Here is a 19,922-nt window from a genome sequence, read left to right on the forward strand (position 1 = left end):
TAGAACATTCAAAAGTCCAGGTCTCCCTCTCTCACCAGTCTCCATTAACTTCATTTCCTACTTCTCCTAAGAAACCCCCACCATTGTGCACTATTAAACTAGACTACTTTTTGAATTTTTTCCTAAAATATTCCTGCATGTCTTTGCTTATATGTGCAATGGTTTGAAGCTATATGGATCCCAGAAAAGTATGTTCTTAAAGTTAATCCTTTCTTGTGGGTATGGACTCATTATAAGTAGGAACTCTTTCTGGGTTGGATCTTAATTTAAATGTGACGCTCCTCATTCAGGTTGCATCTTACTCCTCTTACTGGAGTCCTTTATGAGAAAATGGAATTTAGACCAAGAGAAGTAAGCCATGGAAGCAAGCAGCTGAAAGCCATGAAACCCTGAAGAGAAGGGAGACACCCACAGATACAGCGATGGACCTTACCTTGTGGTAGAGGAGTCCAGGATCGGTGGTAGCTGGTTGTATTGCCTGAAGATGCCTTGATTTGGACATTTTTCTCAGCCTTGAAACTGTAAGCTTGCAAACTACTAATTTCCCATTGATAAAAGCCAACCTATTTTATGGTATCTACATGAGCAGCTTTAGCGCTGTTCTTCTAGTTAGAATGTTCCCTAGCTCAAAATATGAAACTACTACATATCCTTCTAGAACACACTGCTTCTTCTCGTTAGAATGATCCCTATCTCCAAGTATGAAAAATCCTTCAAGGCCCATTACTAAACTGAAATTTTTTAAAAATATTAATTAATATATGAGAATTATAAAAGTTAAAACAATAGAAAATATCTAGGGAAAATTAATAAACTCTCTTCCCCCTTTTAATCTCTCAATTTAAAGTAGGCTTTCTACAGTTAAATGCTACTGCCAGCATAAAGATTTATTTCCTTGATCACATTCCAAGTATATGTTGTACTTTGTACGTGCAAGTCATTATCATATTCTCTACGAATCTGGTTTTGCATAAAAATGTGTGTTTTATATATTCAGCCATAACCCACTGAATGTACTGGGGGAAAGTGTGAAATACAGGGTAAACTATTATCACGAGATGCAGCAGTGCTCCAAAATGTGTTCATCAAGTGAAATGAGTGTGTCACAATGATGGGGGAGGTGGTTGGTGTGGGAGGAGTGGGATGGGGAGGTGGCGGGTATATGGAAACCGCTTATGTTTTTTAATGTAATATTTTTTGAGAAGTATAGATCTTCAAAAAAATACCATTTACAAAAATGATGGGGATAGGCGATGGGGAGTGGGTTATATGGGAACCTCTTATGTTTTTAATGTAACATTCTTTGTGATCTATTAACTTCAATGAAAAAAATTGTTAAAAATTGCACACACTGTTTTAAAGAGAAAGAAAAGTTGTAAAACTGTCTGTACAGTATAACACCATTTCAAAATATTAATTATTCATATATATACACATGCATCATAAATGTATAAAATTAGCAATAAGGAAAATACTGGAATATATCCAAAAAATTGTGTTTATTATTTTGTTATCCTTTGTATTAGTCAGCCAAAGGTGTGCTAATGCAAAATACCAGAAACTGGTTGGCTTTTATAAAGGGTAATTATTTGGGGTAGGAGCTTACAGTTTCCAGGCCATAAAGCATAAGTTACTTCCCTCACCAGGCTATTTTCACCTGTTGGGGCAAGATAGCTGCTGATATCTGCGAAGGCTGAGGCTTCCTGGGTTCCTCCCTTCCTGGGGCTTGCTTCTCTTTCCTCTCTAGGCTTACTTCCTGCGGCTCCAGCTTAAGGCTTCAGCATCAAACTCCAACTTCAGAATTCCAATATCAAAAAACCCTCAACTCTTTCCTTTGCCATGCCTTTCATCTGTGAGTCCCCACCCATTAAGAGGTGGGGACCAATGCCCTAATGACATGGCCCAATCAAAGCCCAAATCATAACTTTATCATGGCCAGGTATAGACCAGATTACAAACATAACCCAATATCTAGTTTTGGAATTCATAAATATATCAAACTGATACACCCTTATAATTCCCTGGAGTACCAGGGCCTTTTTTTTAAGCTCACTGGCGTTTGGTGTGTTCCTGAAATACCAAATAGGCTCAGTTTAGCAAAAGAGTCTCAATAAATATTTAAGTAAATTAATGAATTCTTGAATATGTTCATTTTAATATTTAATGTGTTAACATAATAAGAACATGAATTGCTCCCAAGAAAAATTACTAACTTACCATCACATCTTGGAAAAGGATAGTTCCAAATTCTGTTGATCATGTGCTGACAAGCAAGGACCGGATGGCCTATTAAAATGTACCCAGGATAATACTCAAAAGATATTGATTGTCTGACACCATAATCTGAACTGATCATATATCCATTTTGAAACGGAGGAGGATGTGGGCAGTTCTGTAACTCATAGTCTGAAATAAGCAAATAAATAAAATCAAATTATGACATTAAATTAATCTAAAATTTATAGAAAAAATGATTACAAATAGCTTTTTATTTCTAAAGATAGGTTTTTAAAAACGAATTTTCAAATTAACATCTTGAAAAAACAAACAACACAGCAGGATTAAAACAACATGCATTTATGAAGACTTACTATGTCCTTTAGAAGTAATATAACACATACTAAAAATGAATTTGACAATGTTTAACTTAGAAAGTATATCGAATGAATTTGATAAAAAGTCAGTAATACAGAGGCTAATAAAAACGAGTCTATATGGAATGCCTGATACAAATATCCCTACTATTCCCTTTTAATTTAAAAGCGAAAGATAGGACCATGCTAAACAAAGTGCTTCTAAGGAGGAAATATATAGTTGTTTCCTTTTGTTTTTAGTTTGTCTGGTACATCCATAATAGTGAGATTTATTTGATTTTATTTCTTGAAAAAATACCTGTAGAATCACTAAGTTAGCAATTACCATCAGTACAACATTTTTATAACATATACTTTGTTATACTTTATCATTAAGTCCTTTGTGTGCTCTAAAATAAATTCTAGGTAAGATGATAGATAATAAATGTTACTTGCAATCTGTGTGATTCAAAAATGTATCCATAAATTAATAAAAGCTAGATAATCCATAAATTAGGTGTAATTTCCTAATGATCATATCATCTTTCAACTAACAGAGACAACCTGCAGACAATTTCCCCCTATCTACGCTTGACAGGGGAATGAAAATTTTAAGCACTAGAAGCCCACTGTATCATCTTTTAGAGTATGCTGTTACACACAAAGGTGACAGAGAATTCACTTCTAATACAACAATGAAGCCAAATTGTGCAGAACCGACTCCAGAAGAAATTGTGCTCAGCTTCTCCTTTCCTGTATTCCTGCTGAAAACAAATCAATGATTCTGAATCACAGGCAACATACAATTTAAAAAGAACAAGAGGTAATCCATTATTTTCCTCACTATCAACTGAATGTAGAGTAGTAATATAAAGGTTGCAAGTGACTGCTAGAGAGGCCTTTCATAGGGAGAATAAAATAAAAAGGAAATTTTAATTTTATATTTAAGTTCTTTTATCAGGTGATAAACATTGGTGAATGTGTAGCGTTGAAATTTTAAAATAAATGCTGAAAAACTTTATGCTCTTTGATTTGTGCCAGGCATTTCCCAGGGTTTGGAGTATAATTTTCTGCATGAATTACCTGACAAAATAGAGGCAGAAGAGTTGAGGATATGGCAAAAGGAACAAAATAGCTGAATGTGCAAAATTGATGGACATATGAAAATGTCTAAGGCAGAGGAATATTAAGTAGTTCTTTAAGACTGAAATACAGAGTACAGGATTTGGAAATGCCCAGAAATTAGACTTCTGTTTTCCTGGAAGAGGAATTGGACTGCATATCATACTAAGTGGACTGGATTTTACTATAAAACCAATGTGGGAAGTGGATGTGGCTGAGGCAATTGGGCCCCCATCTACCATATAGGAGGTCCAGGGTTCGATGCCCAGGGCCTCCTGGTGAAGGCAAGCTGGCCCATGGGGTGAGCTGGTCCATACAGAGTGCTGGCCTGTGCAGATTACTGCCCCAATCAGGAATGCTGCCCTGCGTAGGAGTGCTGGCCCATGTGGAGAGCTGGCACGGCCAGATGATGTAACAAAAAGAGACAGAGAGGAAAGATAATAAGAGATGAAGCCGATCAGAGAACTGAGGTGGTGCAAGAGAATGATTGCCTCTCTCCCACTCCATAAGGTCTCAGAACTGGTTCCCAGAGCTGCCTAATGAGAATACAAGCAGACACAGAATAACACAGTGAATGGACACAGAAAGCAGACAGTAATGGGGAGGGGAGGGAGGAGAAATAAATAAATTAATAAATCTTAAAAAAAAAACAACCAACCAACAAAAAGAACAACGTGGGAACCCCCTGGAAAGATATTAAATAGAGCTACTAAGTGGACTTGAAATTTGAAAGATCAGTGTAGTTGCTGTTAGGAGTTTAGTAAAAACGTGGACATTAATCATCCTGTGGAGTTATGAGGTTTTATAATTAATAGATTTTTCTTATTTAATAGCTCAGTGAAATGGCATTTTCCTCTTTATATTTAACAATACTTAATGCTAGTGAGTCAACTGGATCATTTGATTATGGAAATATAATTTGCAATAATCTTTTGTGAAAGCAATTTGAATAGAGCTATAAAAAATCACTTACACCATTTGACCTAGTAATGTCATTTACAGACATCTCTACTATGAGAAAAATTTCAAAGAAGAAAGAACTCAGTATTCACAGTTGTTAGTTACTATATATGTATTTGTTTTTTCATGTTTTCAAAATAATAAAGAGACCATGCTCCAGAACAAAAGACTAAGACGGTTAGACCCTGTGATGGTTAAGGCTATTGTGTCAACTTGCCCAGATGTTTGGTCAAGGAAGCACTGGGGTAATTGTAATTACAAGGGCATTTATGGACTTTAGTCACCATTGAGTTTACTGCAGTGGTAGATCATAGATAGCTGGTTATAATTACATCAATCAGGGAGATTACCATCAGCAATGAGTGACACTTAACCCAATCCTTAAATCCATTAAAAGAGGAAGTGATTCCAGCATTGAGAGAGAATTTCCTAGCTGGTCTTTGGACAGCCAGCATCTCCCAGACCTCCTCAAGAATCTTCGTTGGGCTTCCATCGGAGCTCCTGGTTGCACTTTGCCTGCAGAACCTGGACTTGTGCATCCCCACGGCTGCATGAGAGACTCTGATAAATCTCTTACTATTGACAGATATCCCTTGCTGATTCTGTTTCCCTAGAGAACCCTAACTAATGTCGACCCTTTCTTCAGGTAGCAGATTAGAAGAAATCCTGAATTTCACATTTCTGTTTTCCTTGATTTGTTTATTATCATATCTCCATATGATAATATGAAGATATGTTCATATCTTCCACTGTATAATGTCTCAGAACAAAAGTCAAGTAAGCAGTTGAAGAGAAACTGAGAGCAAGAAAGACAATAAATGGCAAAGGCTTTTTTCAACATTGTTGGATAATTCCTAGCATTGACTCCCCAAAGAACCAGAACTGAACAAAACCTAGTGTTAGACAAAGCCATACCATAATGGGAGTGAAGTCAACATACCTACAGGAAAGAACCGAAAAGTATCTGAAAATCACGACTCCACAACTCATTTTGTCACATAAACATGAGGATCTTGTGTAAATATTTCCTAATTGTTTCCAAAGTCACATCTTGATTGTACCATATCAAGATGGAATGAAGCACTTCCTACTCATCAAGATTGTAATGAAAATTAAATAAGTTAATTTATAGAACTTTATAAACTGTAATATGCTATCAATGGAGTAGTTTTGTTTTAATTTCTAACATACCTGAATTTTATAAAGAGTTACATATAGGATGTATTCGTAATATGAAAGAGGGAACAAGTGTCTGAAGTTGAGAATTTACAGTAATAGGATGCCATTCTTCCACAATATCCTTTAGAATTAAATGAGTCGGTGTAAATTTTATTTACAGAAAATCAGACATAATTTACCAACATTAGAATGAATTTTATGGTGTTGCCTTTTTGGTGAAGTTATATTATACTATGGAACTTCCCACAATTAGAAGGAGAAACACTATATAAGAAATTATGCCAGGTCAATAAACATCATAAGCACAACTGTTAAAGAAATTTAAAGTACTAAAAATCATTTGCAAAAGGGCAAGAGCTTTTAAGTCACAGTTATTTGAAAATGGAATTTGAGTTTACCATAAAGATGATACTTGCATAGTCTGTAAGAGTGAGTTTTCTGTTTTCACATCTTATAAGTAGAGTATCCGAGTGCTCGAATCCTCCGCATAATACAGGCCTCCAAGGGAAAAATCTAGAGGTGTCCAAAGGAAAAGAGTATTCAAAACCATAAGAAATGAGTCTGTCATACTAGAACACACCCTCCTCGTGACGGATGCGGTGGTGCTGTGCTGTCCCTGGCCGGGCCTGAGCCGCACGGGACTCGGGACCGACATGGATGGGGAACGGGACCGCTCCCCGCGCTCTGCCCGCCGGCCCTCGCCTCTTCCCCACCTGCTTGGCGGGTGCGGGGATGGGCAGGGGCTCGGATCCGGCCCTCCGCCCAGTGGCCATCCCTCGTTCGCCTGTCCTGGCTCTGTGTTCCCGCTCGGCCCCTCTCCGCGGCGGGGTGGTCTCGCTGTTGCTGCGGGAACGCGCTTCGCCGGCCCCTCCTGAGCCCCTGGAGCGCTGCGGGTTGTGCCTCAGGCGCCCGCGGCGAGCGGCGGCGCTGTTCCCGTTCCCGGCGTCCCCTGCGCGCCGCAGCAGGCGCCTTTCCTGTGTGTGCCCCGGATGACGCCTGGGGGTCGAGGGCAGTTACGGGCACTCCTCTGCCTGGGAGGGTACCCGTCTGCGTCCCAGGGGCAGCGCCTGGCCAGCTTTTGGCCAACTCGAGGGTTGTCCTGTTCTGCCCGAGTTGCCCCGAGGGGCCGTGTCGCGGGGTCCCCACAGACCTGGTGTTTGCAGGAGCTTTAGAGTTGGGCCTTCCCTAAGGAAATGCGCGAGGGAGGCCGGGAGCTGTGTGTGGTGCCTTTGGGTGCCAGGAGCGCCCTCGGGGTGCCTGTCGCTATCCAGCCTGCTGCATCCAGTGGAATGGAGAGGGGACCTCAGCGATAAAAAGAACACACCTCAAAGGCTAGAGTGGCATGCCTCTCGTTATTTGATTTTCTAAAGTTATGCCCTGTGTGATAAACAGGGTGCTTGGAAAATTATGCTAATAAATGCAGAAACAGGAAACATTAAAGTAGAAAGTCAACACAAACCTTTCTTTCCCTTTCTTTTTCTCTATTTCCCACATATACACGCCTTTTTCCCGTTACTCCATTGTGCTTCTCCCTAGGACAATCTCACAAAACACAAAGCCAGGCCACTATTCTCTCTTCAAAGTGCCAACCCAAGTGAAGGTCATAAAAACACCTCTTGAAAGCCAGGGCTAGTCGTCCGGGAAAGTGTCCACAGGACATGGTATCCCTCCTTACAAAATTGTTTTTTGACTAAAATTTTTTCATAGACCCGTGTCACAAAAAGAACAAATAATTCCGAATTGTGTTTGAACGATCAACAAATTCCCTTCTGAGTTATACTCTGTAGATAAAATGAGCAGGCTTGTTCTCATTCTTGTATTTGCTTGAAAAATAATTATAATATCAAGAAAGTCCATTGGAGAAATGAGTCCTCTAATATACAAAAACAAGGCTAAGAAAGAGAAAAAGCTATCAAAAATGGCTTGCCATTTCCATGGGAGGAGAATCAAATGAATTTACATTCAACACAACCTAACCCTCATTGGATGGTTTCACTCCTGATTTACGTGCCTTTGTGGTATTAACACAAGCACACGCACACACACTCACACATCACTCATGCATTTTAACAAAACGTAACATAAAGCATTTTATTAAATTTTGTTATACAGTTTGCTGTATCGTTTTATGACTGCAATCATGTTCTCTTTAAAGCTAGATAAAACTAGAGCTGAAGGGTGCTGACCTATTTCTGCTAATATAATTAACCTCTGTCAAAGGGATCAATATGGAAGACTGCAAAGTTGCCCTCCAGGTTAAAATCCCATGATTCAAATAGCCATGGAATACTCTAATAGTTGAGAAAATTGATGTTTTCCCTCTCTTTTAATGGCTCTGACACAATTTTCCTGTGTGGGAAAATATATGAGGAAGTGTGTCTATGTATGTGCAAGAATGGTTTTTATCACCTCTTCATTTATCGAGTGAAATAAATATTATTTATTGTCTAAGTTATAAATGCTGTTATAAATGGTAACTCAACAGAACTGGGTCTTGCTCTCATGAAGCTTACATTTTAAGAAAAACAAAAAATTAATTGATAATTATACGAAATAGTTTTAAGTTGTTTTAAAATAAAATAAACAACTGAAATAAAAGCAAAACCAGGTCAAAGGTATGCAGGGGTGGTCAAGATACCCTCTTTTGAATAAGTGATGTTTTAGCTGAGTTCTAAATGGTGAGCTGGTATAGAGCAGACAAAGACCAAGGAAGGATGGCTTTTCAGGCAGAGGAAGTACTATGCTGCTCAAAAAAGTCACTTACCTGGGATAAAGTGGAGAGGTCAAGGAGACAGACTTTTTAAGCCATTTCCCCCAACATTTGTGTTCACAACCTTGCTTGCTCCTATGACAAGAGGTACCAGAAAAAAATAGGAGAGCCAATCAAACATGTTTTAGAAATAAAATAGATACTTCTTCAAAGTCCAGGACTCATTTCTTCATCTCATAAGGAGTATCTGCCAGGCAATATCACCAGAAATGCATGACTTATTTCAGAAGTTTCTGAAAATGTAAAAGGCCAAGTATTTTTTAAATTATGAATTATACAGGTAGCTTATAGATCAGTTAAAATTTTTAAGATCTTTGTGCCAAATTTGTTATTTAATGCAATAGTTCAGTATTTAAATAATGACATGAATGTTTTCCCAAACTTTTGATACATAACTTCACAAATCACTTTTTTTTGTGAATATCTTTGCTGAATTTGTATTTATATAAAGGACCATTTTGGGAGGCTCAGGTAAAGTAACTAATAGTAATAAAAATAATTATTTAGTATGCTAAAATAGATAATTTTTGGAAGACCCTTATTATTTTTTAGAGTAAGTGCAATAGGTTTTCCATTACCTGTTTTGATATTTATCATCACCTCTAAAGATTGTGGCACATAAAAGGGTATGGTTTGGGAGCAGCTGTGGCTCAATCAGTTGGGCTCCCGTCTACCATATGGGAGGCCCTGGGTTCGAGTCCTGAGGGTTCCTTGTGAAGGCAGGCTCGCCCACATGCTGTGGCCTGCAAGAGTGGTGGAGTGCTGCCAGGCCCAAAAGCGACACAGAGAGCCGACTCAGCCGGATGACGCAAAAAAAGGGAGACAAGCAAAAAAAAAAAAAAGCGAAGAGTATGCAATGAATGGACACAGAGCAGACAGCAAGCAAGCCCCAATGGGGGGGAAGGGAAATAAATACAAAAAACAAATACAGACACAGAAGAACGCACAGTAAAAGGACAGAGAGCAGACCACAAAGAAGCTGCTGCAAGGGTGGGGGGGGGAAGGCAGTTATTTTTTTAAAAAGTGTGTGGTTTTTTGAGGTATAAATTTGAATTATATGTACTCTAGGCTTGAGGATGGGGAAGCACTCAAGCCTAGAATCCTCATCAAACTGTCAGAATCCTCGTCCAAGCAAGGTTCTGTTCTCTACTCATGAAAGCATTAATCTGTATAAACTGATTTTTTAAATATGAAAAGTTTAAATTTAAGGAAAACAGCCATCAAGTAAGAGAATAAAAGTTAAAAAGAAAAAAACTTCAGGTGAATTTGATAAAGTAGTTACCTTCTAGTGTACAGAGGTAAAAAGCAACATTTTCAACTGAAGTCTAACAACTTGTTCATAAATTTCTACATTCATACTTGGCAATTGCTACAGGTTTTCAAAAATATTATTTAGTAAGTTGCATAAGATTTGTTGTACTATCATAGAAAATTGAAAGAGAATCATCATCAACAGAGAAATCTTCTTCAGAAGTCCAAAACCTTGAAGCAGGTTTGCAGACCAGCTCTGCGATGTGAAATAGACATACATTCCCCCATATAATGACTGTGGCATCTTGGATATATCACTTAAATTCCATGTCATCATTCCTTCATCTATGAAGGCACAATAAATATACCCTTCTTTTAGCAGAACTACAAGAATTAAATGTGATATTAAATGCAATGAACCATGATTTCCATACATTAGTTCAATAAAACCTAGACTAGCCTGCAAGGATTCTCTAGTTTCTGATAGAATATGTTACACAAATTAAGTTAAAACACTTGACCCACTTCTTATATAATCTCTTTGATGAAGGTAAACCAGAGAGAAATAAACTACTGCTTCTAATGTTAGAAATTAACGGGAAGGATTTTGAGAAAACTGAACCTTGGAACAGGGAGATGGCAGTTTATACAGTATACTAATTTGAAGCCCAACTTGAGATCTTGAAGCCGGGGTATCTGTAGAAGCTGAACCATGTATTGTGGTCCACAGACTTTCTCAAATCACACATGCATAAGCTTACCAGTGTCCTCATAGGCTGTTCTAACTTCCTTATAGAGTGCATCATGTGTCTTTTGTAACCAGAGGTATGATCCTGGCTTTCAGGTTTAAGATACATATTTTTTGCATAAATGTTAATGCCTTGATTTGGTACCTATTTGGGAAGCCAACCAATATCGTTAAAAGAGCAGGCAATCCTAGAATTTTGGGACTAAGTAAATCCTCTTCTGGGAGATCTTTAACCAAATTCCTTGCTCACAATTGCAAGTACCAGTGTATCTCACATTTGACTAACCAAGCAGTGAGTGTCCAGTGTTATTTATACGTTACAGCCTTTGCATTTTGGAGAAAGTATAAAGTTGACCCAGATGAACTGTTGAAGTCACTGAAGTCAAGGACGGTGGACTCACAAAACATTTGATTGTGAATATGCTGCCTGGACTCAGAATCTGTGATTTTAGCTGCCTCACAATTTTGGGTTAGACTTCGAAGAAGGACTGAGAATATGGATACCTGAAACTAGTTTGCAGGTGGTTAAAAAAAGAGAATAAGCTCCTTGCCCTTGCTCCTTCAGTTAAATCAAGGTTGCTCAGGATATTCTATTGAAAAGAAAGAGTTATTCAGTTTTAGAAACATTTCAATTTCTTCTAGAAGTTACGGTTGTATCCATAAGGAGCAGTTGATACAGCCATACAATCAGTTAGAATGAATTCTTCAGATACTCATTATACATAAAATCAGTTTAACTGCCTCTCCTTCCAAAAGGGAAAATGATATCTATAAACTACAGCCCATTTTCACATAAATCCAATTCATGCAAAATTCAGCAGTTTTATGATTGTTTTGAGGAATAAGTGGATTGAACATTGCCTATTATGTTTTTAAAAGTGTTTAACACGTACAGGATAAAGAAAAAGACAGAAGATATTCAACTTCTCCAAATGCCAAATTACAGAAACTAAAAGGAATTCACAAAAGTTTTTAATGTGACAAAATTTTTAAATATTACGAAAAGTCTAAGGGTATGAAGCCCTATAAGAGTAAGGAAAGGCAGAGAATTTTATATAACTCAAGGCCATTTGTAAATAGATATCCACTGTTTGGATCTGGGGAATGACTACTACTTACATCTATCTATCCTGAGCATAAATTGTGTCATGTTTAAATCATAAGCACTTAATGTGACTGCTGATGGGCTCATGTATCATCTTTCTAATCTCTATTATATTTGGTAACTATTATCTAATTAGTTGAAAGCTATCTTTACCTAATCATCTGTTTTACAATAATTGATTTAAAAATAGGGTACATAAACTTGACTAAGTTAACAAAGTTCTGTCTCTGCTATTTCATTTCTCAATTCTTTATAAGTAATTTAACTCAAGACAGCTATATCTACAACCATTTTTAACCATTTTATAGCCATAAATATAAGACACGACTTAAAAGCAAGGTGTAGAACACAAACAGCGTTCGGAATGACTAGAAACATTTGCATGATTTACGCATCGTCTTATAAGTTATGAATTATATCCTTAGCTTATTATAAATCACAAACAGAATTTAGAAATTTTAAGGTGACTTAATAATGAGTTGAATGTCATTTTGCCAATTTATCAATTTTATAAAATGATAAACACTGATAAACTATTTAATTAAGCTTGAAATGTAAATATCAGATATGATATCCTAAACTCAAAAATATTTTTTTATTTCTTAAATTCAATCTGTCTTTATAACTGCCAGTTATAGAAAATCTATTATGTATAATAAAAATGTGTATTTTATAGGGACATCTTTTTAAAAATGTGAATACTTAGAATCAGGTGTCAAATCAAGAAAACATTCAGTCAACCAACCAGAGGCTTGGCCTAGTTGAGGATTCACCAATTCAATGCTTATGGGGTCAAGCAGGCCACTTCAAAAAGCAAAGCATTCCAGAAGCCACAGAAAACTTTTTAACTTTTAAAGTAAATGCTGTCCCACTCCGAAAGAAGCTATTACTCTGACACCTCTTCTGATTGTCCCCATGTGTGAATGCTGAATCAATGTTTTTAGATTCCAATACCAGGAGAGAAAAAGGAAAGGTGAATCTATGTGTATTTCCCAACTGATGTGAAATCTAATTCTAAATACTGACAGTACTTAGCATATTGTACGAGCCAAATACAAAAACTTTTCTGGTCTAGATGATTGTTAAATAACTGTTTTTATTTTTGGAGAGTGACCTAATTGGTAGCTTTTTAAACTCTATAGACATGGCTTTAATGAGCCAATTTAGAAAATATCAAAAGAAGTAAAACAAAATAAATGTATTTGAACCACAGAGGTTACAAGTTATGTAAGATAAAATATAATCTCAATAATATGTGATAAACAATACTAGGATGGAATCTAATTTGAGTTCTTTGTGGTTTAAATAAGGAAAGAAAATTAAAATTTGAATGGGGTACAGCAAGTATTCAAAATGGAGGAGGTTTCTTGAAAGGATTCAGTTTTAGTGGAGATAGACATCTTAAATAGTGGTTCATGGTTTAAGACATATAATTATATATTTTTTCCATGGCTCAACTATTAAAATCATGCTAATGAACCAAGTGAAGATTACTATCTAGTGACCAAATACATAATGATGATCAGGAATGAAATGTTGAGCTTTTAACAGAATGTATTTAAATAGGAATAAATGCAGGTCTGAAACTTATTGGAGAAAATAAAAAATTAAACAAAGTAGGGAAGAAGTGAGGCCATATAGAGAAACATGAAAAAGAAGCATAGAAATAATAGTAAACATTATTCCATTTTAAAATTTTAATTCAAGAGCCAGGTTAAGGTAACATTACGGAAGAAAATTTTGTTGAAGTTGAAGCCATCGTCTCTCTTTTAAGCCTGTGACAGCATGCTAAAGGATTTTGTTGTGTTCCAAAATCCATTCTCGCATTGAAGCAAATTTCTTTTCATTTAAAAATCCTTTAATGACTTCACATTGCACCTGAAGAAAACCAACAATCTGAGACCTGTGAATCTCTCAGACCTTATTCTCCGTTATTTTCTAGCCATATTTCTCTCTGTTCTTTGACTGTATCAAACCTCTCTCCACCTGGAAAACATCTCCCTTGCATTTTGCAGGCTTGGCTCTTATCTGTCAATCTTAGCCTCAATTCCACTACTAATGAAAGGCAGCTCCCCAGGTCTCCCCATCATTTTCTTTCTATCACCCTAAGTGCTTCCTTCATAGCGGGTACCAATAATATTGCTTTTATTTTGATACACTTCCTCACCCACGCCTGAGATTCTAATAGTAAGCATCTAGAGGGTCTCTTTGCCTGCAGTCTCCCTCTGTTTCACATACCTGCTTCCTGCCCCATACAAGTTCCTCATCTACTCTATATTTGATTAAGCTTTAAATAAATGTGTTTATTACTATTTTAATTCCCTGTTTAAAAACCTTCAGTAATTTTTATTGCTTGTCAGAGTCCAAAACCTTTTATATATGGACTCTTTTGGAAATTAAGTGAGTCTATTAAACTTCCCAAAATAATGCTTTTGAATGCTCCAAATAAAATTCATTAGATTGCAAAGGAAATCAATCATATTAAAATATAATGATTAAGGTGTGTTAAAAACCAAATATGTGGCATAGTATTATATGGGCTCTTATTTCATTAAACGACAGGGGGCAAATTTAACAAATACCTGGTATAACTACAAAATAGTGTATAAATAGTATTTTGAGATATTTGCAATAAGTTTAATAAGATATGAAATTACCTGTGATTTGCTGACTAAGTGACATATGGTAATATTTTATTAGTTTGGCTGCCTATGATCAAAACTCAAGAATATGCAAAATATCAGTTAAAAGTTAGGAAAAATAAAGCTTTGACTGCAATATTGAATTCTATACATAGGTCCCTTGAATTCTATACGTAGAGCCCTCTAACCAATTTTTAGAGAATAAAATCAAGTTTTTAACACTGGGAGCAAATGACTTCAGTCAAAAATCATGCATCCTACCCAGTTTATTTCCATACACTTCCTTCAGTCACTCATGAATTTCTGATACTGATAAGTCCTTGACCAATCAAAGCTAATGATTCCCACAAAGGCTCTTTCTCAGTAAAAACCTTGTATGTTTGCCTAATCTGGTATATCATACAGTGTGTTCCCCTCTACTGGATTCTTCCAAATGGCTGCAGATACTTCAGTTAAAGAAAGTCTCTCATTGGATTTAATTTGTATTCAAATACCTAGTGCTCCCACTAAATTATGTATTCAAATATCTAGTGCTCCCACTAAATGAGTTTAGTGTTGAGAAATAAAAAGAATAACCTTGCAAAAATATCTCATAAGTCACTCATGCCCCTGCTTCTGTAAATCAGCCTGTGAAAACAGGGCCTTGCAGGAAAATATCAAATGAATGACTCCTACCCATTTGTCTATAAATTAGCCTGTGAAAGCATAGCCTTGCACCTGCATTCTGCTTCTCTAAACCTGCTTGGAAATTTCACCTAGCAACGCATTAGCCAATGAGCAAAAGTTATGCTAACCCCACCTGAAATCCTATACCAACCTAAGGAAACTGAAAAACAGGGCTCAGAATTTGAAGACTGACTCTCTTCTGGACCTGCACATAATATATCTGTTCCTCCACTTCTCCTGAGTGCTGGATTTGGGTTTCTTCTGTGGTTCAGTACTCTTGGCTTTGCTGCAACATTAGCACAGCAACCAAGACTTATTTTAATCCCTATTTTTAATAGGATTGTTAAATCCTATTAAATAAATTGATACCTTCAAAAAATTGACTTAAATTGCAGTTGAACAAGTTTAGATTATAGAGACTTTAAAAAAATATGTTTTAAGACCCTTAATATGGGAATTTTACAAACTGGAATGATTAAACATGGATCTATACTCTGAAGCTAAGCTGATTGGACTGAAATTGTCAGTTTTCCTTAGTTCTACTGAAACAGATCTACTTATTTGACAGACCTAGTATTTTATCAATAATGGAAGCATCAATCATAAGTGTTTACTATTTATGCAGTAAATGTTACAGCAAAACAAACAAAACGAGTGGCTGAAATTCCCTAGTCTAATTAGAAGAAAATAAAATGTCATGTTTATGTTCATGTTTTTTCATTTATAAAACATATTTGATATTAGAACATTATTATGATTTTGTCTTTCTATTTCTAGCACTCTGTGGTTATATGTACACATCTTTTAAATGAATTGGAATACTTTCACTTGGAAATATTCAAACTAACCTAATTTTATTTTACTTTATTTTTTTAGTTTATCTCCCCCACCCCCCCCAGTTGTCTACTCCCTGTGTCCACTAGCTGTGTGTGCTTCTGTGACCACTTCTATCCTGATAGTGGCACTGGGAATCTGTGTTTCTTTTTGCTGCATCATTTTGTGTCGGCTCTCTGTGTTTGCAGTCCTAATTTGATTTTAAATTGAATCCACAAGTCTGAAATATAACTGAGTTCTTCATATTAGTTGACAATTTCTACTGAGAAGTAAGTCAAAAGCAAAATTAGCCTTCAAAATGTAGTTAAATATATGCACGTGATCACAGTCTGACTGTATTGCTGCAGCAGGCTGCCTAGCCACCCTCACCCTTCCCTTTGTCCTTAAGAGAGGAGTCTTACTTTTCTTTGAAAAAGAATATGCCTGAGGTGAAAAAATATATATTTTCCAGCTTTTCTTTAGCAAAGGATCTTTACAAATCAAGTTTTTGCCAACTAAATGCAAGAAAAATTCACCACTTGAAATTCCCAAAGAGGCTCTTCAAAGCTGGTTGACTTTATTTTTTCTCTCCAGCCTTTCTTTGCATGTCTGAATGTGGCTCTGATATCGGAGGTGGAATAGCCATCCTCCAACAAGGATGAAAAGACAAAGCAACTCACAGAACCTTGTCTGATGTATTTCAATCAGTAGATTGGATAGCAGAAGTCCAGTCCACATCTGGACCTTTCATTAGGATGCACATTGAGAAGTCTTCAAGCATTTCCACTTTAAAAAGAACTGATATACATATATGTATACAAAATAATTTTATTTGTTTTTAAATACTGAATTTGAAATAAACACCTTCAGAGAGTTGCTTGTATTCATATACCGTCCTTTGGGAAACAACTCATCTTGTAGAAAGCCAGATACTGGTGTAGGTGTAAGCGTAAGGTCACATTGGGAAAATAGGAATAGAACTACATTTGGGAGGTGGGAATTGCAAGTGCCTTCAAATAGATAAATGACTTAAGACAGTCTGTAAAGAGAGTGCCAATAAATAAATTAGGACGGAATGATAAGGAGAGTGCCAATAAATAACAGGACTGCCTGTAAGGAGAGTGCCAATAAATAATATGGGACTGCTTACAAGAAAAGCCTTTCAAAAAGAAAAAAAAACATAGATACGTTATCTTCAGCTAACCACAGTGTTCCGCTTCTGTGCCTGCTTGCTTGCTCGCTTATTAGTAGACACCCCCCTTCCTAAAAAGCTATAAAACCACCCCTTCCCTGAGACTTGGGGCTGCTGTCTCTCCTCTGCAGAGGAATGAGTTGCTGAGCAGCTAATAAAGCTCTCAATTGGAACTATATTCAAAGTCTGTGTCTGGTCAGTATCGCTAGTCTATAACATAGGAAAGTCTAGGGGATTCTTTTTTTTTTTTTTTTTTTTTAATTTTTTTATTTTTTATTGACTTTGTAATAATATTACATTAAAAATATATATGTGAGGTCCCATTCAACCCCACCCCCCCACCCCCCCTCTCCCCCCCCCAACAACACTCGTTCCCATCATCATGACACATCCATTGGATTTGGTAAGTACATCTTTGGGCACCTCTGCACCTCATATACATTGGTTCACATCATGGCCCATACTCTCCTCTATTCCATCATGTAGGCCCTGTGAGGATTTACAATGTCCGGTGATTACCTCTGAAGCACCATCCAGGGCAGCTCCATGTCCCGAAGACGCCTCCACCTCTCATCTCTTCCTGCCTTTCCCCATACCCTTTGTCCATTATGTCCACTTTTCCCAATCCAATGCCACCTCTTCTATGTGGACACTGGATTGGTTGTGTCCATTGCACCTTTATGTCAAGAGGAGGCTCAGATTCCACCTGGATGCTGGATGCAATCCTCCCATTTTCAGTTGTAATCACTCTAGGCTCCATGGTGTGGTGGTTGTCCTTCTTCACCTCCATCTTAGCTGAGTGTGGTAAGTCCAATAAATCAGATTGTAGGTGCTGGAGTCTGTTGAGGCTCAGGATCTGGCTATCACATTGTCAGTCCAGAGATTCAAATCTAGGGGATTCTTAATGACACAAAACCTGTAACATCCTCATGTCTCTGGAAATTGGGCCCAAACAATTCTTTCTACTTTAAGTTGTAACTATTCAGGCAATTACTCACTAGGACATGACAGTCTAGTCTAGAGGCAAAGCCAATAATAATAAGTTAAGATAAAACTTCCCATGTGGAGACACTTCAGACTGGATAGCAGAAAACCAATCCACACCAAATCAACTTTCTTATGAAGTATTAAACCTGGACACAGGCAGTTTTCCCTTAATTAATCCTGTTCTGCAGGTTTACTGTCTACCAGGCTGAGACAATAATGTCTTCCTGGAAACTAATATCAGATACACAAAGATGGGATTATAGCAAACATTATGAATGTGATCAACAGCACGGCATTATATATTTAAACATGGTTAAAAGGGGATATTTTAAGTTGTATATATGTCATAAAAATTTTAAAAAAATCAATGGGACTGTACAACACCAACAGAGTACCATAATTTAAACCATGGACGATAGACAGTAGTAAAATGTGCTTTCTTCAATTGTAACAAATGTACTACATGAATGATAGGTGTTAATAATAGGATGCTATATGGGGACTCTATATGGGTATGATTTTTCTGTTAACCCACAATTTTGCTAATAAAAAATGATTTCATTAAAATGATTTTATGTAAAAATTAAAATAATGCCTATAGTGCAATATATATTATACATCTTTTTTAGCATGTCAGGATCTTCATTTCAAATGGAAAGTTTTAAAATTAAAAAAAAATTAGAACAGGCTTTTTTCCAAAAGTAAACTGCTGCCTGAAAGAATAATCATTTAAGTTATTAACTTTATTTGCATATCAATACTGCATGGAAGAACTTCAGATATCTGTGTTAAAGATGTTTGAGTGTTTGTTTAATATGTAATCTTTTTCCCCCCAATTTGCTTAGGTTTTATAGAAAGGGGAATAGCGATCAAAGTTTCAATTGTTTCAGAATCTACAAGGACAAAATCCAGTGACCAGCATCCAGTAAGAGCAATGACATAGGAACACAGGTATCCTGAAAAAGTAAAACATGGATATAAAGGCAGAAAATTAGCATGGATTGAATCACATAGAAATGTGTAAAGTTGTCTAATTATCTACTTATTTATGTCCTCTTTTATTAAGGTGAAAGGAGAGTGTGAAGTGAAGAAAGAAGCCAATTCAGGAAGCTGGTAATAAGTCATGAAAGAGCCATATGTCTTGACCCTCCTATTTCCTATATTGTTTTAATGTGGCTAGAATGTGAACTTGAAGATAAAATTAGGCAAATATAATTGTTAATGCTTGTTGTTTCAGGAAAATGACAGAGATGTTTATACAACTTAATTTTAGAACTTTAGATTTATTTGAACTTTGTTTCTGTTGTGTGTGTGTGTGCCCCCTAATCACTTTAGTGTTGAATCTTTATACTTATAAACTGAATTTTAAATAACCACAGATAATTTTGATGGATGGAAAATAAGGTAAGAGGCAGAAGCCCAAAGAAGAATGCTGCTATCACTCATCATCATAGAGTTTTCTTTTCTACTCAAGAGGAAGATGAGACAATATTTGGTCAAACATTTATAGAAGAGATAAAATATTCAATTCATCATGTGAAGTTTTTCAAATCCTTAATATGCATGACTTTGCACTTTCTCTACTGTACCTCAGAGTCCATTTTTCCTCCTTGATGCTCACTTCGTGTTTGTTTATTTTTGCACATATCATTATCTACCAATTTTCTTTTGGATTCTAGGAAGAGGACTAAGTGGCGTACATACATACAGTGTTGTTATCAGTACACCTGTGTTAATTGGGAGCTCCAGTCACTCTGTGTTGAGAGTGATGATGGGATTCCTGTACTAGTAGGGGTTCAGAGTCTGAGCGCCCAACCCTAAATTCATTCTCTACCCACATTTGGGCATGGTTGTTGCCTTGGCCTCAGGGGAAAAGAGAAGCCATTCTGAACAATAAAGGAGTAACAATATACA

The 19,922-nt window shown here is 36.6% G+C and overlaps 1 protein-coding gene across 1 annotated transcript in view; it reads right to left on the bottom strand.

Annotated features, from left to right (window-relative positions):
• Positions 1-6,775, bottom strand: part of LOC131275586 (ral guanine nucleotide dissociation stimulator-like) — a 145,267-nt gene extending 138,492 nt beyond the window's left edge. Inside the window, exons 1-3 of the mRNA XM_071211299.1 lie at positions 6,548-6,775; positions 6,251-6,347; positions 2,218-2,406 (exon numbers count right to left, since the gene is read on the bottom strand). The gene's annotated coding sequence lies outside the window, so the exon portion shown is untranslated. The remainder of the gene's footprint in view (positions 1-2,217; positions 2,407-6,250; positions 6,348-6,547) is intronic.
• Positions 6,776-19,922: the final 13,147 nt, after the last annotated feature.

This window comes from Dasypus novemcinctus, chromosome 23 (genome assembly GCF_030445035.2).
Source record: "Dasypus novemcinctus isolate mDasNov1 chromosome 23, mDasNov1.1.hap2, whole genome shotgun sequence".
Classification (NCBI taxonomy): Eukaryota; Metazoa; Chordata; class Mammalia; order Cingulata; family Dasypodidae; genus Dasypus; species Dasypus novemcinctus.